The sequence below is a fragment of the Lathyrus oleraceus genome, chromosome 3 (genome assembly GCF_024323335.1).
Source record: "Lathyrus oleraceus cultivar Zhongwan6 chromosome 3, CAAS_Psat_ZW6_1.0, whole genome shotgun sequence".
Taxonomy (NCBI): Eukaryota; Viridiplantae; Streptophyta; class Magnoliopsida; order Fabales; family Fabaceae; genus Lathyrus; species Lathyrus oleraceus.
In genome coordinates, this window is record NC_066581.1 from 493,567,722 (window position 1) to 493,591,611 (window position 23,890).

At 36.3% G+C, this 23,890-nt stretch overlaps 1 long non-coding RNA gene across 3 annotated transcripts in view; it reads left to right on the forward strand.

The window, feature by feature from the left end:
- The window catches only part of LOC127128339 (uncharacterized), a 40,041-nt gene extending 17,867 nt beyond the window's left edge, over positions 1–22,174 (forward strand). Inside the window, exons 1-2 of one of the 3 annotated variants that reach the window (XR_007805850.1) lie at positions 10,082–10,321; positions 21,810–22,174. This is a non-coding gene — a long non-coding RNA (uncharacterized LOC127128339). Of the gene's footprint in view, positions 1–10,081; positions 10,322–20,641; positions 20,882–21,809 lie in introns of those variants that run through there. The other 2 variants (XR_007805849.1, XR_007805851.1) reach the window with 2 other exon arrangements.
- The last annotated feature ends 1,716 nt before the right edge of the window (positions 22,175–23,890 follow it).

The window sequence follows — 23,890 nt, forward strand, 5'->3', positions numbered from 1 at the left end:
TCACAGTCGGTAAACTTTTTGCTAAGGTAAATTGCATGCTCTTTTCGACAAGACGCGTCATGCTGACCCAATACACCTCGTTGACCCCTCGAAGGCTGTCAAGTACCAGATTAACAAGTGCTCCTTCCACAGGAGACATCGGAATCATAGGTTCCCGCAATTTTTCTTTTATTTTTTCAATGCCCATTGGCAACCATTATTTCACCTGACCGTTTGATCTTTTTTTTTTTTTCAACATCTTGAATATAGGTTCGCACGTGGCTGTTAGATGAGATATGAACCATGACAGGTAGTTCAATCTTTCTAAGAAACCACGAACCTCTTTTTCTGTTTTTCCTCGGTTCAGGCATTACTTTTTTTCTTTTTTTTTCTTTTTTTTTTTAGCGGGACGAACCTCGATTCTTCTCTTGTAATGAACCCCAACGACTTACCGGATCGCACTCTGGCAGTGCACTTACTTGAATTCAACCTCAGTTTGAATTGTCTCAACCAGTCAACCGACTTGCCCCGGTCATCCAGATGCCCCACTTCCGTATGGGACTTTGCTATCATGTCATAGCATAGCATTCAATTTCATGATGAATCATATCATGAAACAAAGTCACCATGGCTCTCTGATACAGGCACTGTCGTTCCGCTTCTTTAGAGGACAGTCTCCTTTCCATGGTAGCTCATGCGCAATGACACCGGTATCCGACCCTAGCATATCTTGACATGACCAGGTAGAAGCATCCACATGCTCTTTCAACAGGGCTACCATTCTGCTCTCGGCTTGTCTCTGAAGCGGCCTCAATTTCACTTCCTTCCTGACCTCGACGGTGCTCGGAATAACAATCTCAATCCGCTCTTCAAGCGGCTGAATCACCCTCTCCTCTTGTCTCAACAACCTGGTTAATTCCAGTAGATCACAATCTTCTTTGCCTTCTTCTTCAGCCTGATTGCTCGGATTGTCGAAGTCATATGAGGGGTAACCAAATTGTTATCAACGAGATCCGGAGCATTATTTTTGAAGTTGGGACGAGACAAATCAAAAAAGAAAAAATGAAAATAAACATTGCCATTTTTATTTGTTTTTAAACTGCAAAAATAAATGAAAAACAAGGAACACCGCTTTTTGACTGAAAAACATCCATTTATTAATGATGCAGAAAATGCAGATTTAAACATGAGGTGGCCCTTACAATGAACCATTACGTGTCGGGCAACACATATGGCTTCCATGCATATAAACTGAAAACAAGAAATATTACTCTTCCGGACGAGTGTCAGTGATGATCTTGTTTAGGCCTTCCAGCTTCCTGGTACACACGATTTTATCCATTGATCAATCTCCTAGTCACTGTCAGTTTCTTTACCCACTGTATAGGTGTGATCTGAATTTTCAGCAATTGCACCCACCATCGCCTGTCCATGCGCCGGCATGGGATTGGCATCAGCATTCAATGACAATGTAAAATTGAGGGCCTTGGAATCCACCAGGTCTTGGACTACGTGCTTAAAAGCTTTGCAGTCCTCTACACTGTGCCCGGGAGCACCCGAATGGAATTCACATTTGACATTTTCATCAAAATTGGTTGGCCTTTGATCAGGTCCCATAGGTGCCAAAGTCCTCAACTGTACCAGCCCCATATCTTTCAGCTTTTTCAATAGGAAAGAATATGTCACAGGCGGCCTGTCAAAATGCCGATCACTCACCCTCCTCCTGACTGGATAGCCTACCCTCTGAGACCTCCGCTGAAATGGCTGACGCTGCTGTTGCTGTTGTGCAGGCTGATTGTCAGCAGGAATAGTTACCGCAGCGGTGTGCTGGTAGTAACGACCCCTACCGTGTCCTCTCTGGGCGTACACAGCACTCGATTCACCCTCATCCTTGTGCTGGTCATTACCAAAAGATTTCTTCGGTCCAGACGACGAAGCGTTTCCTTGCATGTTCCCCATCTTCAACCAGTCTTCAATCCTCCTCACCTTTTCGGCAATTACTTTCTGCCCCAAGGCGAACTCTTGCATGACATTGATCAGCTCTCCCATCTTCTCTTTCAGTTCGAGGATGTCAGCGTTGGGAGGATCCATCAGTCTGGGAGTATTGCGCCTGGTGTAATATCTGTGAGGGCGTGTTGAGTGCAAAGGTACGGTTCTGCGAGCGCGAGCAATGATTCCTGCAAAACAGCAAACAGGTTAATATGCATGAATGCAACGTCTATCCATATGAGGAAGATTCTGTCCTTTGATTCTGGTTTCATCGAGACAGATAACATTTTGACATCCACATTCTGAAATTCAAGATGTCTCTCAACCAGATTCTCAATCCATAATACTCCCCATATGGCTAGACGTGTTTAGGTGCAGATGAATGCAAACTAATGCTGATGAATGAATGCAATGCATTGCCATCCTCCAAGCCATCTGATCATCAACGGTACAGAAGCCTGGTCTCTGAACTGTTCATAACCATCTGAGGGAACTGTAACCACAACTCTGACCCTCGGGTTCCGAAATAAACGGAAGACAGACACATCATCATCATCACCAGTCTCTGAGCAGACACCCACAACCATCTGAATCGGCCCGGGGAATCCTGAAATAAACGGATCCCCACTGATAAATATCTCGGCCCGGGGAATCCTGAAATAAACGGATCCCCACTGATAAATCACGGACAGCACTCCGGCGTCTCGGCAATAAATGGCCATAAATCCGACTTATAAATAGGACCCACGGAACAAAAGTCACCATCTGAGTCACCATCTGAACATGCATCTGAAAGAATTATCCCTCCCCTCACAGGTAAATTCTAATCAGGTCATCCTAAGGCGGACAATAGTCTCGACAATCGGGCAGAGATACTCAATGGGTTTGCCCTTTCGGGTGTGCCATTGTAGCTCTCCTGAGATCGTCTGAACCAAAGATCCGGGAATGATCGGTCACCAGAGTCAATAGCTCAGAAGAAGTAACTAAGCCAGAGTGAAATGTTCCACAATGGAAAGCACTATCGACTGAACCTCGTCCGGCTTGTGGTATGTCACGTTGCAACATTATACTGAAATAGCAAATGAGGAACGTGAGACCCACACTAATCCTAGGTGTATACTCGGGTCTGGGTTTTAGCCCCACTCAGAACACCCACCCCAAATAACAGAACCACCTGCGGAGGAAGATGGCAACAACATGATAGTATGATGCATGCAAGTATTTAATGCAAATATATAAACAGTGGTTAGAATAATAAATGCAATAAATCAAACATCACAAGCAACCTAAACTATCCTAGAACGCTAGGAGAGACTCGCTTAGGGACCATGGACCAGCATAGGTCAACATGTTGACATCCCCAGCAGAGTCGCCAGTTGTCGCATCCTGCGAAAAATCAACCGGCGAGCCTAAAAATAAAAACACACAGAGCCGCCACTAAACGTTATTTATCCCAAGATAGGGAAAGGAAACGCTCAGAGAAACCTGGAAAGACATGGTCTCGCGACCAGAGAGAAAAGGTTCGGGAGTCGGTTACGCGAGGGGAAGGTATTAGCACCCCTCACGTCCTAGGTACTCCTAGGGATCCACGTCCTAGAATAAAGAAAAGGTTGCTAAACATCACACACACACACAGGGAACGCAGGTGGGGTTAAGAGGAACGAGCTCGATAAGGTATCGCACCTTATGCCTACATATCTCATCTGAACATGAGAATCAGAGCCACTGTAGTTCGGCTTACGCACGCCAAACAACACAAAACATACAAACAAGCAAGGGTGGCAAACATGGAGCCCGACAACCACTGGATGGAATTACGTCGGCATCCGAACCCAAACACACTCAAAAGGGCAAACGTGGAGCCCGACTGCCAATCACTGGGCTTACGTCGGCATCCGAGCCAAACACACAGTCAGATAACAAGTAAACACACGCAAAAAAGAAAAAGGTTGCCCGGAGAGGTCTCGCACGACCCCCTGCCTACATACCTCGTCTGGAACGAGGATCAGGGCGATGTAGTTCCCCTGAAAGGGACTAAATTGCTAACCAGAAACCGGGGAAAGATACACAACTAGGGAGCTGAGACTCGAGCCTAATGTTGTCATGCATCGTTAACCCTAAGTTCGGTTTTCTATCCTACTTGCATAAGCAAACTAACCTAACCAGGAAAGAAGCTAGCACACAAGCATACAATCATATATCATCAAATGAGAACAGGTATCTCAAACAAGCATGTCAATCAGATATCCACATAACACGCACTATAGCCAAACAAGGGGGCTCAATCAATCAGGTTTGACTGCCTAAGCAATCGTCTGTACAGGCTGGGTTTGCTCTTAACCTTGCCATTACGAGGCTAAGGTGAAGCAGATGAAAGGATGAAGTGAGGATCAGACCTCACAGCTCTTATCCCTAACCAGGGAGAGCATCTGACAAATGAGCATGGGTCCAGAATAGGGGAACCCTTCTATACTCGATGACTCCGACACAACAGATCTTGGGCTTTTGATCTCAATGCTACAACCATGTAATGGGAGCAAGGAGAAGACTCACTGAATAGTGGGGGACAGACTGCTTGTCCCTACCTTCCACCAATTGCCTTACTTGAAGGACTTTTCCTGCTTGGGCTTAAAATTAAACATACACAATCATTGCCTCTTAAGGAGGACTTCAGACAATTTGCTCGGCCCGGTAACAGCCGGGTCTCCAGACTACATGAAGTCAAGAGGACCTACCTCAATGCAAGTTGCTTAAGCAACGCAAAGCAAAAGTTCACAAGGAACTGAGCAACTAAAGTACCTGGAAACAATCAAACACAGTTAGTAATCAGACAGACAAAACCAAACAGCAAGCGTTCAATCAAACTATACAAAGCAATGCACAACAAAGCAAGCTCAAAGCTTAAGCCTAAGCTTCATCACCTACAAAACAATGTTATGTTAGTGTACAAACATCAACAACATCAATTAAAATTGATTTGAATCATTCTCCATGTGCATTATGCCTTTGATCCTGAAAAATCAAGCAAACATTAGCAACTAGACCACTAGGCTAAGCCTAGGGTCCAAAAGCAAGAAAAAAATAGTAAACAGCAAGGTATTCACCCACCAATCTCAAATTAAAGTCAAACAAGAGCAAACATCATTGGTCTCATGTTTATATCATCCATCATGCTCATGTTGTGCACAAAACAAGGCAAACTAGCTCAAATGAAGCACCAAGCATACAAACAGAACTATTGCATTCAAATCCACATCAAAATAAATCCAAAAATTCTCAAATTAAATACACCTAAACAGGGGCTAATCCAGGTATGCCATGTCAAATTTGAGCTCATTTGGGCAAATGGAACCATGTCAATGAAAATCAACAAAAACAGTCACAATTATAGGCTCCAAATCACAACATCAATACATGCTTCCACTTCAAAAATTCACATCTCAATGAAAACAATAAAGAAATGGATGAGACCAAAACAGGAATGTCACATCATGTGTCTATTACAAGCATGCCAAATTTCATGTTTATACAATACAATATGAAGATTTCCCAATCATTCTACCAACCTAGGTCACATGAGCTTGCACAAATGATCACCAGAAATGAAAATTCACAATCAATTAGAAAATGCAGTGTAAAATTCCACAAAAATTCATACAACATCTCAACAGGTTAACGATTCACCATGCAAAATTTCATTTCATTCTAACAAGTATAGGTCACTCAATTAAATCACTCAAGTTGACATCAAGAGGTGTGACACAAATTGTCACACCTAAGTTCCAAAATTCACATCTCAGTGGCCAGGTATCAAAAATGCATGAAATTTACATATAAATGAACATCAACCAGTCAAGAATCATCACAAAAATTGGCAAGAATTTATTCAACATTATGTGCATTTCATGAATCAATTGGCAAAGTGTAGCAAAAATGGACACATGTGAGAAAACCCTAAGTCAAATGGAATTTCTACCAAGCACAACTTTGACCAATAGGTCAAAAAAATTCTACACAAGTCAAGGAAGTCAACATAAAAATTTCCACAATTTTAGGATTTTTTTACTATTTTTTATGAATTTTTAAAGGTGTTAAAATATTTTTTAGAATTTAATTAAATTAATTAAAATAACAGTGGCATAATTGTAATTAATTTGGCGCGGGACGGAAACACCAGATTCAAACTTTCAAACGCTTTTTTGGATCTACAGCACATTCAGTCATCATCTTCAAGCAACAATTTCCAGAAATTGAAAAAAACGAAGAACATCAAAAGTTCACTAAAATGGACGTGGCTATAGTCATTCGAACCGTCTCAACTCCTACAATCCAAATATCAACTTCATTTGCCCTAATTGTTTCTCTATCACACGAATCGCGCAAATTAGGGTTTGGTCACAAGAATTCAATTCCAGATTTCGCGCGCTACAGGCAATTATTTACAAATCTAACTACATCAGGATGCTCTACGTAGTGTGCTCTTTCTAACGCATATGATCATTAAGCCTATCATGAGAATCGAAAATCCAACATACCTGGAATGGCACTGTTGATTGAGCTGTTCTTGAGCTTCAATTCTTCAAAACAGATGCGGAGGCACGATGAGAAAGGTGAATGGAGTGGTTGCTTCAGGTCCAGGTTGCTCCTAGCACTCAAAAATTCCAAAGTCCATGGATGAAGCTATGTTGAACAGTCGAGAATCCAAGCTCCTTGCCTTCCAATTTGCAAAAACAGTCGATGAGGATGATGAATGTGGTTGAATGCAACAAGAATCGTGTAAATTGGTTCAAGATTGAGGGAGAATTGTGAAGTTGAAGGTGTTGAGTTCTTGATGAAAATTGAGAGAATGTGAGAGATTTCAGATCTGAATTTTGGTAATTGTGATTTCTGTTATGATTAGGAAGGGATTATGATTATATATGGTAGCTTAATCATCCACTAATCATGTTAATTAGCCAAATGCAATGTTAAGTGAAAATGGTTATTTTGCAAATAAGGGCAAAAGTGGAATTTCACTATGCCAGCTCATGCCAGCTGTTTTGACAGCTCGTGCAAACTCCAAATGTCATATCTGAACCAATGCAACTTGTTCCAACTCCATTGGATGCTTAAATCTCAAATTCACAAGTGTGTGGTAATTTGTCCAATTTTACAACTTCCATTCTTCAAGCCAAATTCCAATTTACAAGGCCTATGCATGAAATGATTATTCAAACACACTCCAAATTCCATTTATGAGGTGTAGAAAAAAGTCCCATCTCCAAATTCCAATTATTTTGAGAGTTGGACAATTTTGCCCCTGGTCCAATTCAGCTGTCCAGTTGAAAAGTGACTTTTTGCCTTGGCCATTTTGGGAAAATCCAATTATTCACCCTCAAAGTACATGTCAAATGGAGTTTGTGCATATAAAGAACTTGCAATTTGGACAAACCATGTGGAAGTTATGGCCTCTTGATTACAGGTCATTTTTGAATTTCACTGAGCCATAATTTTCCAACCATACATTGGATTTTCAAGTTCTTGGACTTTTTGGAAAGGTGAGAACAAGATCTACAACTTTCATGTTGAACAAATTTTCATTTGAAGCTTCCTTGGACACGTGGCTTTGAGGTCCAAAACTTTCCATTTTTGGAAACTTCAATTACAAGTCACTTTCTATTTTTGGCAGTTTTTGTCCTGACTTGATTTTCTCCATTCTTAAGCTTTGCAATGTCATTTAACACTTGTTCCAACATGCATGAAGTGTATTCAACTCATTTCCACCTCCAAATCCATCTGATCATGTACAGTTGACCACAGTTGACTTTTCAACTGATAGATGAAATTGGCAATGCATAGATCAAATTAAGCCCCAATCTTCAACTGAAATGGCTCAAGGGTGCAACCCTAGCCTCAATAAGCACAATATAATCACAAAATGATCCTCATCTCCATCACAAACCTCATCTTCTGATTATGCCCTGATTGGCCCAATACAACTGATTAGGGTTGACCAGTGGTCAAAACCCTGATCTCAAGGAATCTTCTTCAATCTCCTGATGACACCAAACCATGATGATGATGATGTATCATTGCAATCAAAGTGAAGACCAATATCCTTTGAGAATCATGAAACCCTGATTCACAGCCCAATCCTCAGATGGCCCATGATCAATCAATAAAACCCTGGCTTGCACCTTTGACTTCCTCATCTCCTGATCAAGACTTGGGAAGATGGCTTGCACAATGTAACCACATGATATGCAACATGAAATGCCTAATGCCCTAAAATGAAATGCAAATATGTTAATGCTTAGTCCCACGAGAGGAGGGCAAATTTTGAGGTGTTACAACCCTAAGTTAAGAGGGTTCTAGAAGAGGTCCCCAGAGTCATGGATCAAATTCAAAGTTTTATCACGAAGAAGTGTTGGCCTTCTCATGACAACCCTTTTGAATTGATCTATTCTGGGCGGAATCGTCATCAAAGACCCCGCGGGATGAAAACCCCGGTGGCCGAGACAGGACGACCCCTTACTTAAGCTTATATTTTTTCTCAAGCCTGGGTTTTGGCTTCACACCTTTGAAAATCCCAATCAATATGATATGACAGGCATAATAATATATTAAATAATAAAGTGAATAAATAAATAAATAAACATAAATAAAGGAAAGAGAATACACATAGAAACAAACACAACCCTAAAACCCAAGGTTAGGATTGACTCTCTTTAGGGAAAGTATAAGAACTCCCCAGCAGAGTCGCCAGCTGTCGCGGCTGGAAAAATGACAGAGTCGCCACCATCCTTTATTCGTTCCTGAGGAACAGGGAGATAATGATAAAACCTAATAGTTAAGAGTAAGAGACTAAGTTCGGGAGTCGGTTAAGAAAGGGGAAGGTGTTAGGCACCCCTTACCTCCATTGTACTCAATGGGATCCTCCTACAATTCTAGGGCTAGTGTGTGTTTCTCAAGTGTTTGCTTGATATAGGTTAATTATTTAATTATTTGTTATATTTAGATATAAAAATGTTTTATTATTAAATGGACGAGGCACCCAAAAATATTTTTCATAATTGTACTCGCTAGAGTTTACAACTCTATGCCTACGTACCTTCGCATTAGGCGAGGGATCAGAGTACCGTAGTTCTTCTTAAAAAAAACGTTGATTGGTTGATTATTTTTATCCCTTAAAAGTTCTCACGCATCGGGAGCGGAGAAGTAATCTTAGAAAATGCCTCAATACACTAGGGTAGAGGTCTTATGATTTGAAGTGAGTTTGAATTGATTTTATCCCTTTATCCCTTGCGAAAAATATTGTTTTAATTTATTTGAGAAAATAAATAAAGAGTCATATTTATGTATTAAATGTAACCCTTTATCCCAATTTTATCCCAAATTTAACCCTTGAAAACAAAATAGTTTTATCCCACGTTGTATCCCGCATTCTTATCCCATTAAATTTAAAAATATGATTTAATTTAATTAATAAAAATAAATTAATTTAGATATAATAAGATATATCCCTTATCCCAATTTTATCCCTAATTTACATCCCTTAAAATCCTAGAAATTATCCCTAATTTTTACCCCATATCATCCCTATATTTTATCCCATATTATCCCTAATTGATTAATATTCCATATTTAAACCTATATTTTTCATTTTTCTTGTTAGCTCATCCAAAAATTAATTCATAATTTCAATACGCCTAATCATTCTAAATTTAATCCCCAATTAAATTAAATCCTCAATCATATTTTATATTTTAATTTCATATTTATCTAGGTAATTATTTACTTATTTTTATTGATCCATTTGTTAAATTAATTCTTAAATGTAATGATCGACTAAAGTTATATCTTTAACCATTAATTATATTTTTTTTATTATAATATTTGTTTATTTTTGAATTTTAATAAATAAGTGAATGGGCTTATATTAAATATTAAAAGCAAGCCTATAAATCATCTTATCCTAAATTTTATTATAAATAAAAATGATAATAAACAAAAAAATAAAATAAAACAAGTAAAACAATTTAAGAATGAGAAAACCCGTGGAGAAATCGTCCCCCTTTTTCCTTTTTGCTTAACCACTATTATTATTATTATATATTAAAGTAAAAACCAACATCATAACCATGTTCAGAACCACACATGAACAAGAAACAGTGATCTTAAATCCTAATTACTTTCATCACATTAACAAAGCAAACCATCCAAAAAAATCAATCAGAATCGTAAATAAAATTCAAAAGAGAAGAACACTACCAGATCGAAATCAGTGGTAGATCTAGCGCGGCGACGGTTGCATGATTTCAACGAGGGTTCTTTCGTGGAGGACGGTGGTGCGGTGTGCGGTATAGGTTCAAAAGTAAGTTTTGATTCCATTTAAGTTCTAATTCTAGTTTTCGGCTTCGACCGTTCTAAACATGTTTGAGTTGTGTATCTTTTGATTTCAATTTAGTTTAGTTTCACGATTCCGACACCGATTAGGATTGACTTGGTCTTTTACTGGTTTGTGTCTAGATTGATTTTTATTTGGATTTTGATCGATTTTTGTTTTAGTCTTCGATTAGATTTCGATCCGGTTTGATTTGAATGTTGGTTTCGACTTCGATTTCACTCTGTATTATTTTAGTTTTTTGACCTGGGTGTATCTTGGATTTACGACTCGACTCAGGTTTTAACCCAGTTAGCTTCGATTCTCTTTCACTCTGTATAAATAAAGCTTTATGTTTTGATACTAAATATAGTATTTTATTTTGTAGTAGCAATGAAGCTTATGAATCAATTAGAACAACAAAAGTTGGTATATGAAAGCATGGAACATTTCTGTATTACTGTAAGTTATTTTTATGTAAAAAAAAAAAGTTAATGTTATCCTTAATAGCTAGATAGCCCATTACTCGTTTCCATTAATGTATATTCCTCCATTAAGAAAAAAATCTTACTTCTTACTCATTTTTATCTTGAAAATAATGAAAATTATTTTACAGTGAAATGTATTAATTCAATGAACAAGAAATCGCTCATCACTTATTACATGACATCGGTCATCCCTTTTTTTATAGGTTATAGCTATTTGTTTTGAGTTGGTTTTGAAATCTGTTATGATTATTGATTTTTGAAATTTAAAGTAGTGGTATTGTTTGGATGATTATAAATTATGATACTTGATTTTTTTTTAAAGGATTATGATATTTATTTAAATGGTTAATTTTCTATAAGCATACAACATAAATACAAAGAATATCAAACATGTATGGGTTTTAGTTATTTCAAACGTTTGTTTATTTACAGGGACCAAATAAAGATACAAACAATTCACACTACACACAGTAAAACAAGATTAGAAATTACCGATCCGAAAGTTATCGGAGGAAGAATCCACAAAGGTATGTCTCGCTCTAGTTCTTCTTTTCTCTTGTTCTTCCTCTTTCTTTTGTTAATGCCTTTTGTTCTTTACTGCGAGGTTGCTTTGGATTGGTGGCTGGGCTTCACGGATGGAGAATAGGGTTTAGTTGTTGTTGTTTTTCAATGTGAAGAACAACAACTTTAGGGTAATGAGTTTGTAATTATGGGTGACTGGAAAGTGTAAATATGTGTGCTATTTATAGATGGAGAATTAAGTCACAAATTGAATGAGATTATTTATTTTTAGAAAGATTTTAATTGACCTGATTTTCTCTTTATTCTTACCGTTTAAGTCAATGAATCTGGATGGATTCATGGCTTTGTGCATTTGAATAAAAAAATAAATAATTTATTTTATATAATAAAATGGACTATTAATAATAATAATGGTAAGAAAATATTTTGATTTTGATTTTTTCATTAAAAGCATAAAAATGAATATTATAATATTTATTAAGAATAAATTAATAAAAAATTCGAAAATAATAAATAAAAAGTTAAAAGTGAAATTTTGAATTTTAAAATAATGTTTAGTGAAAGTAAAACATGAAAGGAAAGAAAAAACTATAAAAAGTGGAACATTTAGGTATTGAACTCGCAACCTCTTACACTCATAACCCATTATCCAAATGCTATCCTCCATTAGACCATTACACCTATTCAAGGTAAAACAGCACTTCCACATACTTAAACAAATAATTTAAATACCGAGATAACTAAAATATTTTCATAACAAATAATAACTAAACCTTTAACTATATATATATATATATATATATATATATATATATATATATATATATATATATATTTTTTTTAAAACCTCATAGACTATTAATCTATAATCTTATTAAATAATTACCACTCTAATATAATATCATGATTTAATGAGATATACTATTATAATTACTAATTATATCTATATATTTTTTTATAAATAATTTTAATAGTTATAAACCCTTTCTTAGCAAAATCCTACAAATTATATTATTTTGAAAAATCTACACAATACCTCTAAACTAAGATCAACTCCTAAGAGGAACTAAGAAGTCAAAACGGTCCCCCTTGAATTTTGAGGTCCTGATGTTGAATATCTGACTATGTTTGTATTAATTAGACAGAAGAAGTGGTCAAAATTTAGGGTGCGACAGCTGCCCCTATTTAACCATCTTGAACCGAGATGATGATGACGAGTCTTCATCTTCTCGGGGAGGAGATGGTTAAATATAACAAGGAACCCTAATTTTGACCATGTAGCCAGTGGATTCTGGGCATGTGAAAGGATTGAACAATCCTTGACGCTCTATTGGCATCCAGACCAACCTTTGATGGAACCCCAATAATACTCTGGCGATTAGTTTCAGCTCATCCGTGTGAAATTTGCCTACAATTCCTATGATCATCCAATCATGTTACTGAAATTGGGTAGGACTTTGACGATCCTCTGATCATTGTTTGATAAAAACCTTGGTAGAACCCCTGATAAAATCCTAATAAAATCCTTAACAAAACTCCGGGTGAAACCTCTTATACAACTTCTGATAGAACTCCTGACGATACGATCCTAATGAACCCTTGGATTAATCCCTTTTGATCAGTTTCAACCTCTCCGGGTGAAACTTGCACATGATTCTTATGATCATCCGTTCATATTTCGGGGATTGGGATGGAGTTTAACGATCCTCCAGTCGTTGTTTGATGAAACCTTAGTAGAATCCCTGATGAAAGTCTTAATAAAATCCCTGGAAAAAATCTTGATGAAACCCCTGATACAATTTCTGATGGAACCCCTGATGATAAGACCTTGATGGAACCCTTCGATGAATTCCTGTTGGAACCCCTTGATTAATCCCTGATGATCAGTTTCATCCACTCTGGGTAACACCTGCCTATGATTCCTATGATCATCTGATCATGTCCATGGAGTCGGGTAGGACTTTTAGTGATACCACAATCACTCTGGTTGAGACCCCTTTGGTGATACTCTGGTGAAGCCCCTTGATAAAGTTCTGATAGACCCCCTTGATGGAACCATTTGATGAAACTTCAGATATAATCCCTAGATGAAATCCTTGATAAAACCCTTTTGATGATATCCCTTTATGAAACCCCTTGATGTAAATCTAGTGAAACCAATTGATGGAACCCCTTTATGAAACTCCTGATATAACCCCTTTGATAGAATCCTTTGATGAAACCCCTGATAAAATCCTTGGTGAAACCCACGGTGGAACCCTTTGATAAAACTCTAATGAAACCCTTTTGATAAAAATCTGATGAAATCCCTAATGAAACCCTTAATGGAACATTTGATGAAACCTCTTAATGAAAACCTTTTTGATCAATTTGAACCCTTCTGACTGAAACTTGCATACGATTCCCATGATCATTCGATCGTTTTACGGGAATCAGGTAGTACTCTACTAATACACCAATTAATTTGGATGAAACCCCTTTGTAAGATTCTGGCAGAATCCCTTGATGGAATCTTTCGATGACATTCCTGATAAACCCTTTTTGATAAAATCCCTTGACAAAACCTTTTTGATAAAATCCCTTGATAAAATTCTGGTGGAACCCTTTGATAGAAAATTGGGTGAAACCCTTTGATAAATCCTTGATGAAACCCCTTGATATTAACACTTTGTTGAAACTTCTTGGTAAAACCCTAATGAACTCTCAGTGGATAATGCTCTGATGAAAACCCCTTGATAAAACTCCTTTGATAAAACTCCTTTGATAAAATCCCTTGGTAGAACCCATTGATGAAAATCCTTTATACTTTTGATGAAACCCCTAATGGAACTCCTGGTAAAAACTCTTTGATGAAACCCTTGGTGGAACCCCTTGAAAAACTTCGGTGTAACCCTTTGATAAACCCTGGTGTATTTGATGGAATGCATCCCTTGTATGGGATAGGTTAATAAGCTGGAGATGTGAGAGGTGAAGACCCGCTCAATAGTTGATAACGATCATTCAGGATGACAGACTAATGGATATATTCCTTTGATGACTCACGGTGAGTGAGTTTGTTGGGAAAGTCCTTTATTGAAAAGGCTCTATGGAGATGGTTACTTATTGGGGAGGCCCAATAAGCATTCTTGCTTGGGAATTGTACTTGTATAGCTGGGGATTGAGAATTCAATCATCCTCGATATAAGAACCAATGCTAAATAAATTATCATTGTTGTAAAACCCCGAGAGTAGTGATAGTGGTATAAGAACTAAAAGAAGTAACAACGGTAGAAGAACCGTAAACTGAAATGACAAACGGTATAAGAACCCATACAAATGAATTGATAAACAGTGTAAAAACCAAAATGACTGGATGAAAATGACGTAAAACCCACAGTGAGTAAATGACAACGGTGTAAAAGCCGAAGTGACTGAGTGGCAATAGTGTAAGAACCAAAGTGAACAGTGGTGTAAGAACCAAAGTGACAATGGTAATAGAACTCTTATTGAGGAGTTCTCTGAGAAGACGTGAATAAAAGGAGATTGATAAAAGAACTCGATGTCCCTAATGGGGAAGACTGGTGTCACGTAAGATGACTGTCTACTAGGGAATATGCTTCCAGAAGAGGTTCCCTGAGGAGCGCGGGTGTTGGAGAAATCCCTAAGAAGTCCCTGCAAGGATCTGGTGAAGGAATTGTATACCATTAGGGCATACTAGGGACAATGCCGCTAAGTATTTTATGCTTGGAGAATGAGTTCCAAGGATACTTGCGGGGGAATTGTCCTTAAGACTAACCCACTGGGTGTACAATGAAAAAGAGCTCAGGAGAAGCTTGGACTGAGATCTATCACCGATTTAGTTGGGGATTGATCCAGACTCTCATGACGAGTTCTAAGTCTCAGCCTATGTTATGTTATGCATGTTATGTATGCATGCTTAGAGTTTGTATGGCGTAATGCTCCATATTCATGGATATGCTACGCGTGATATGATGTATTAATGCAATGATTAATGCATGCAATGTATTAGTCTTGGGTTGTGCCGCTGAATATTGGGACATTTGTAGGTATTGAGTGCCAAGCAAGGTTGGGATTTTGTTAGATGCCAATCAGAGTTGGGCTTTTGGGGTCAATGCTAAATGAGGTTGGGTTTTTTGGATGTAAGTTCCGAGTGAAGTTGGGCTTTTGTATATGTTAGATCCATGTTATGGGGATGTGCTAGATGAATGAGATGATATGCATGATTTGACGTTAGAGCGTGGTGACATGATTAATGACAATGATTTGAATGTGTCAATAAGTGCCCCTGTGGTGAGTCAGAGTTGTCAAGGCTTAGAGAGGTAACTTGTATTACAAGGCTATTTGTCAAAAATGGTAATGTGGTATTGAGCTAGCATGACTTCCTGATATTCGTTATGAACTTGATGACTGATGATGTATGAAAGAGCTTGTATGTGCATCTTGAAAGTGTTAAGAGTGATTGTCCCTGCAGTATCCCAAAGTTGCCCCTGTCTGTTAGGTCTTTGAAGAAATTCATGTCAATATGAATTTTAAGTGACTTAGCCATACCATGCACTTGAGACGTCATGCCGTAATATTAGCCTTGGAGAGATTTGTCCTTGACTAATCGACCTTCGGAATGATATTACCCCAGATGAATTGTTCTTTTGAAGTGGTCTCTTTTGATCAAGCCTTATGGAGGTTTGTCCCAGATTGATAAAGGCTTGGAGGGTATTTCCTGAAAAGGAAGTTGGATCCCATCATGATGTAGTATGACTTTGATATGGATTGCCCCGGTATATGAATCCTGAACAGTATGTCTCTGATTATTAGGGTCTGGAGGAGTATTATGAGAAGGAACTTGGATCCTACAATGCTGCGATGTGACCTTTGTATGAATTGCCCCAGTATTTGAATCTTTGAAAAATATGCCCCGAATTAGATGACTTTTTGGAGTGATCGACCTCACTATGCCCTTGAGTTGGTATGCCCCAGTATGAGAGTCTTGAAAGGTATGTCCATGATCATGAGGGTCATGGATGTTATTTGACATAGGTGTATCCAATATTGAAAGGTTTCTCCTCTAGTCAATAGGATCTTCAGATGATGTGCCCCTATGATTATAAGGATTTTCCCTCTAACTGGAAGGATCCTTAGGTGACTTTCCCCTAGTCCATAATGTCTCGAAGTGGTGTGCCCCTGATCAGACCATTGTTGATATTTCCTTGGTGCTAAGTATTGATTCGCGAAAAAATGTTCCTTTTTGAAAAGTAATTCTAACATCATGCTCATGCAAGTTTTTGCAATTGAAAATTGTTATGGAAAATAGATATGGTGTATATAGATGATATATGGCCATGAGGTTGGCACAAATGAAGATGTGATAGAACAACATGGTTAGTAACAAACATTCAGAGTCAGTTTAACGCAAATTTTACTGAGTATGCTTTCATAGTGAACCTAGCTTCAATTAGGACTTTTAAATGTTATAACGTGGCCTGGTTCACGGTTTATGAAACAAAAGATATAAGGCTCAAATTTTTATTAAGACCCACCCCTTCTCCTTGATGATCTTCGTTCCTAAATCCAATTACTTCAACGAATGCATTTAGTCTACAAGAGAATTTTGATAATGATTATGGATATAATGATTCAAGCACTAATGAGATTCTTGAGATGGAAGTCACCTACTTTCACTCACCAGATTATTTCCCTTTTTATTTTTTTATTTTTAATCCCTATTTTGCACGGACCAATTCTTTTGAATTGTGGTCCATCGGGATGCCCCTTTTGCCTAAGTCAACTCTGTTTTAGTTTTTGACTTAGCGGGCTTTTTTTTTAAACACGATGCCCTAACTTTTGCCTAAGTAAAAAAAATTCTGGTTGTTTCCCTTTTTTTTACTTAGCGAGCTCTTTTTGGAATAATTCATGTGTTCTTTTTTTTCTTTGATATTTCGAAAGTTGTGACTGCCTTGTTAGCTATTGTGAGCTTTGTCCCCATTGCTTCCTCAATGTTGAATGGTGTAAGGAAGATGTTGCTTGAACCTCTTACTGATGTGATTATGGAATAGTTCTCTTGAGACTAGAATGCATCATTGACTTAATTGAAACTACCCTGCCCCTGGTTAATATTAAGGGTTTTTATAAATAGAAAAAGAAACACCAACTTCTGGCTCGAGGGGGTTGACTACGGATTAACTCCTTATTTCTCCAGTGTTTGGGAAGTGAAACAATGCCTTACATCATCAGTCAGGTCTTACTATTAAAAGCATACTCAGCAAATTCAGTTATTTATTACATCATTCTCCTCTTAAGTTTGTTAAGAGGTAAAAGTGAAATGGAAATTTTTGATTTTTTTTAGCAAGTGATGGCATAGAAGAGAGTGTAAACGAATGGATTTATTCAAAAATATGCATGCTCGTTTTATTAAAATTGCTTTTCAAAGAGTACAAATTTTAAATACAAACAACCCTTAGCAAAAAAGAAATTACAACTAGCAATGATAAAGTCTATTGATTTCAGGGATGAGCTTCATTGTTGATCCACTGTCTTTAGGGGATGCCTTTTTTGATGTCCTTGCACTTTGTTAAAGTAAGGGTAACCATTCACCAATGGGACTCCCTCTTTGAAAGTCAATTGTAGGTCTTGTACTTTGTGCTTACATTAGGCATTCTCGTCATGACTTATAGGGTATAGACGAGGAGAAAGACCAAATGATTATAGCTTTACTATGGCACTTCTGAGTAAGTCATGAGACATTGGTGTAGGATCCAGTTTCCTTCCAGGCTTCATTTGTTGTGATTGATGAGGCACATGAGGCTACTGCTGAAGAAGATATTGTTGCAGACCTTGTTGCGGTGGCATTATCCAGTGTTGTATTTGAGGCTCTAGGTAGGTCGTGACTTGCATGGCGAAGGGTTGCCTTTTCTCTTCAATGGTATTTTCCCTTATTGAGACGTCCTTCAAGTTTGTTCATGAGTATCAGGAAGTCTGCTAGCTGGATGATAGCTGGATAAGGGAGGAAGCAGAAAAGATATGCAAATATATGTGTATGTATGCAAATGCATGTGTATGCAAAAATATATATATATATATTTTTTAATTTTAATTTTTGAAGGTATGCTAAAAGTTTTTTTTTTAGATGTCATGCAATTGTCACATTAGGGTAGTGACAGATAGGAGAACCCACACGGGTTTAGGGATAATGTCATATATAAGGACGCCTTTTTTTAAGAAGGATCCTTATAGATATGGATAAGGATCGGCATGGGAAACCCAAACGATTTTGAGACATGTAAGATAATATGCAAGCATGACCTAGTTAAGGGTAGATTCCTTATGATATGTCAGATCTAGGCTTAGACTACCCAATCCCCTCACTGGTAGGATATAATGTTTTTGTAGGATGATAGCCTTAGAGTCATGGATTATACCCTTGTTTTACCATGAGAAGGAGCAAGCCTTCCTACGGTAATCCTTCGGGATAAGTCTCGTCTAGGAGGGACCTTAGTAACAACCTTTGCAGGTTGATAACATAAGGTCACCCTAAGTTAAGAGGGTTCTAGAAGAGGTCCCCAGAGTCATGGATCAAATTCAAAGTTTTATCACGAAGAAGTGTTGGCCTTCTCATGACAACCCTTTTGAATTGATCTATTCTGGGCGGAATCGTCATCAAAGACCCCGCGGGATGAAAACCCCGGTGGCCGAGACAGGACGACCCCTTACTTAAGCTTATATTTTTTCTCAAGCCTGGGTTTTGGCTTCACACCTTTGAAAATCCCAATCAATATGATATGACAGGCATAATAATATATTAAATAATAAAGTGAATAAATAAATAAATAAACATAAATAAAGGAAAGAGAATACACATAGAAACAAACACAACCCTAAAACCCAAGGTTAGGATTGACTCTCTTTAGGGAAAGTATAAGAACTCCCCAGCAGAGTCGCCAGCTATCGCGGCTTGAAAAATGACAGAGTCGCCACCATCCTTTATTCGTTCCTGAGGAACAGGGAGATAATGATAAAACCTAATAGTTAAGAGTAAGAGACTAAGTTCGGGAGTCGGTTAAGAAAGGGGAAGGTGTTAGGCACCCCTTACCTCCATTGTACTCAATGGGATCCTCCTACAATTCTAGGGCTAGTGTGTGTTTCTCAAGTGTTTGCTTGATATAGGTTAATTATTTAATTATTTGTTATATTTAGATATAAAAATGTTTTATTATTAAATGGACGAGGCACCCAAAAATATTTTTCATAATTGTACTCGCTAGAGTTTACAACTCTATGCCTACGTACCTTCGCATTAGGCGAGGGATCAGAGTACCGTAGTTCTTCTTAAAAAAACGTTGATTGGTTGATTATTTTTATCCCTTAAAAGTTCTCACGCATCGGGAGCGGAGAAGTAATCTTAGAAAATGCCTCAATACACTAGGGTAGAGGTCTTATGATTTGAAGTGAGTTTGAATTGATTTTATCCCTTTATCCCTTGCGAAAAATATTGTTTTAATTTATTTGAGAAAATAAATAAAGAGTCATATTTATGTATTAAATGTAACCCTTTATCCCAATTTTATCCCAAATTTAACCCTTGAAAACAAAATAGTTTTATCCCACGTTGTATCCCGCATTCTTATCCCATTAAATTTAAAAATATGATTTAATTTAATTAATAAAAATAAATTAATTTAGATATAATAAGATATATCCCTTATCCCAATTTTATCCCTAATTTACATCCCTTAAAATCCTAGAAATTATCCCTAATTTTTACCCCATATCATCCCTATATTTTATCCCATATTATCCCTAATTGATTAATATTCCATATTTAAACCTATATTTTTCATTTTTCTTGTTAGCTCATCCAAAAATTAATTCATAATTTCAATACGCCTAATCATTCTAAATTTAATCCCCAATTAAATTAAATCCTCAATCATATTTTATATTTTAATTTCATATTTATCTAGGTAATTATTTACTTATTTTTATTGATCCATTTGTTAAATTAATTCTTAAATGTAATGATCGACTAAAGTTATATCTTTAACCATTAATTATATTTTTTTTATTATAATATTTGTTTATTTTTGAATTTTAATAAATAAGTGAATGGGCTTATATTAAATATTAAAAGCAAGCCTATAAATCATCTTATCCTAAATTTTATTATAAATAAAAATGATAATAAACAAAAAAATAAAATAAAACAAGTAAAACAATTTAAGAATGAGAAAACCCGTGGAGAAATCGTCCCCCTTTTCCTTTTTGCTTAACCACTATTATTATTATTATATATTAAAGTAAAAACCAACATCATAACCATGTTCAGAACCACACATGAACAAGAAACAGTGATCTTAAATCCTAATTACTTTCATCACATTAACAAAGCAAACCATCCAAAAAAATCAATCAGAATCGTAAATAAAATTCAAAAGAGAAGAACACTACCAGATCGAAATCAGTGGTAGATCTAGCGCGGCGACGGTTGCATGATTTCAACGAGGGTTCTTTCGTGGAGGACGGTGGTGCGGTGTGCGGTATAGGTTCAAAAGTAAGTTTTGATTCCATTTAAGTTCTAATTCTAGTTTTCGGCTTCGACCGTTCTAAACATGTTTGAGTTGTGTATCTTTTGATTTCAATTTAGTTTAGTTTCACGATTCCGACACCGATTAGGATTGACTTGGTCTTTTACTGGTTTGTGTCTAGATTGATTTTTATTTGGATTTTGATCGATTTTTGTTTTAGTCTTCGATTAGATTTCGATCCGGTTTGATTTGAATGTTGGTTTCGACTTCGATTTCACTCTGTATTATTTTAGTTTTTTGACCTGGGTGTATCTTGGATTTACGACTCGACTCATGTTTTAACCCAGTTAGCTTCGATTCTCTTTCACTCTGTATAAATAAAGCTTTATGTTTTGATACTAAATATAGTATTTTATTTTGTAGTAGCAATGAAGCTTATGAATCAATTAGAACAACAAAAGTTGGTATATGAAAGCATGGAACATTTCTGTATTACTGTAAGTTATTTTTATGTAAAAAAAAAAAGTTAATGTTATCCTTAATAGCTAGATAGCCCATTACTCGTTTCCATTAATGTATATGCCTCCATTAAGAAAAAAATCTTACTTCTTACTCATTTTTATCTTGAAAATAATGAAAATTATTTTACAGTGAAATGTATTAATTCAATGAACAAGAAATCGCTCATCACTTATTACATGACATCGGTCATCCCTTTTTTATAGGTTATAGCTATTTGTTTTGAGTTGGTTTTGAAATCTGTTATGATTATTGATTTTTGAAATTTAAAGTAGTGGTATTGTTTGGATGATTATAAATTATGATACTTGATTTTTTTTTAAAGGATTATGATATTTATTTAAATGGTTAATTTTCTATAAGCATACAACATAAATACAAAGAATATCAAACATGTATGGGTTTTAGTTATTTCAAACGTTTGTTTATTTACAGGGACCAAATAAAGATACAAACAATTCACACTACACACAGTAAAAACAAGATTAGAAATTACCGATCCGAAAGTTATCGGAGGAAGAATCCACAAAGGTATGTCTCGCTCTAGTTCTTCTTTTCTCTTGTTCTTCCTCTTTCTTTTGTTAATGCCTTTTGTTCTTTACTGCGAGGTTGCTTTGGATTGGTGGCTGGGCTTCACGGATGGAGAATAGGGTTTAGTTGTTGTTGTTTTTCAATGTGAAGAACAACAACTTTAGGGTAATGAGTTTGTAATTATGGGTGACTGGAAAGTGTAAATATGTGTGCTATTTATAGATGGAGAATTAAGTCACAAATTGAATGAGATTATTTATTTTTAGAAAGATTTTAATTGACCTGATTTTCTCTTTATTCTTACCGTTTAAGTCAATGAATCTGGATGGATTCATGGCTTTGTGCATTTGAATAAAAAAATAAATAATTTATTTTATATAATAAAATGGACTATTAATAATAATAATGGTAAGAAAATATTTTGATTTTGATTTTTTCATTAAAAGCATAAAAATGAATATTATAATATTTATTAAGAATAAATTAATAAAAAATTCGAAAATAATAAATAAAAAGTTAAAAAGTGAAATTTTGAATTTTAAAATAATGTTTAGTGAAAGTAAAACATGAAAGGAAAGAAAAAACTATAAAAAGTGGAACATTTAGGTATTGAACTCGCAACCTCTTACACTCATAACCCATTATCCAAATGCTATCCTCCATTAGACCATTACACCTATTCAAGGTAAAACAGCACTTCCACATACTTAAACAAATAATTTAAATACCGAGATAACTAAAATATTTTCATAACAAATAATAACTAAACCTTTAACCTATATATATATATATATATATATATATATATATATATATATATATATATATATATATATATTTTTTTTTAAAACCTCATAGACTATTAATCTATAATCTTATTAAATAATTACCACTCTAATATAATATCATGATTTAATGAGATATACTATTATAATTACTAATTATATCTATATATTTTTTTATAAATAATTTTAATAGTTATAAACCCTTTCTTAGCAAAATCTTACAAATTATATTATTTTGAAAAATCTACACAATACCTCTAAACTAAGATCAACTCCTAAGAGGAACTAAGAAGTCAAAACGGTCCCCCTTGAATTTTGAGGTCCTGATGTTGAATATCTGACTATGTTTGTATTAATTAGACAGAAGAAGTGGTCAAAATTTAGGGTGCGACAGCTGCCCCTATTTAACCATCTTGAACCGAGATGATGATGACGAGTCTTCATCTTCTCGGGGAGGAGATGGTTAAATATAACAAGGAACCCTAATTTTGACCATGTAGCCAGTGGATTCTGGGCATGTGAAAGGATTGAACAATCCTTGACGCTCTATTGGCATCCAGACCAACCTTTGATGGAACCCCAATAATACTCTGGCGATTAGTTTCAGCTCATCCGTGTGAAATTTGCCTACAATTCCTATGATCATCCAATCATGTTACTGAAATTGGGTAGGACTTTGACGATCCTCTGATCATTGTTTGATAAAAACCTTGGTAGAACCCCTGATAAAATCCTAATAAAATCCTTAACAAAACTCCGGGTGAAACCTCTTATACAACTTCTGATAGAACTCCTGACGATACGATCCTAATGAACCCTTGGATTAATCCCTTTTGATCAGTTTCAACCTCTCCGGGTGAAACTTGCACATGATTCTTATGATCATCCGTTCATATTTCGGGGATTGGGATGGAGTTTAACGATCCTCCAGTCGTTGTTTGATGAAACCTTAGTAGAATCCCTGATGAAAGTCTTAATAAAATCCCTGGAAAAAATCTTGATGAAACCCCTGATACAATTTCTGATGGAACCCCTGATGATAAGACCTTGATGGAACCCTTCGATGAATTCCTGTTGGAACCCCTTGATTAATCCCTGATGATCAGTTTCATCCACTCTGGGTAACACCTGCCTATGATTCCTATGATCATCTGATCATGTCCATGGAGTCGGGTAGGACTTTTAGTGATACCACAATCA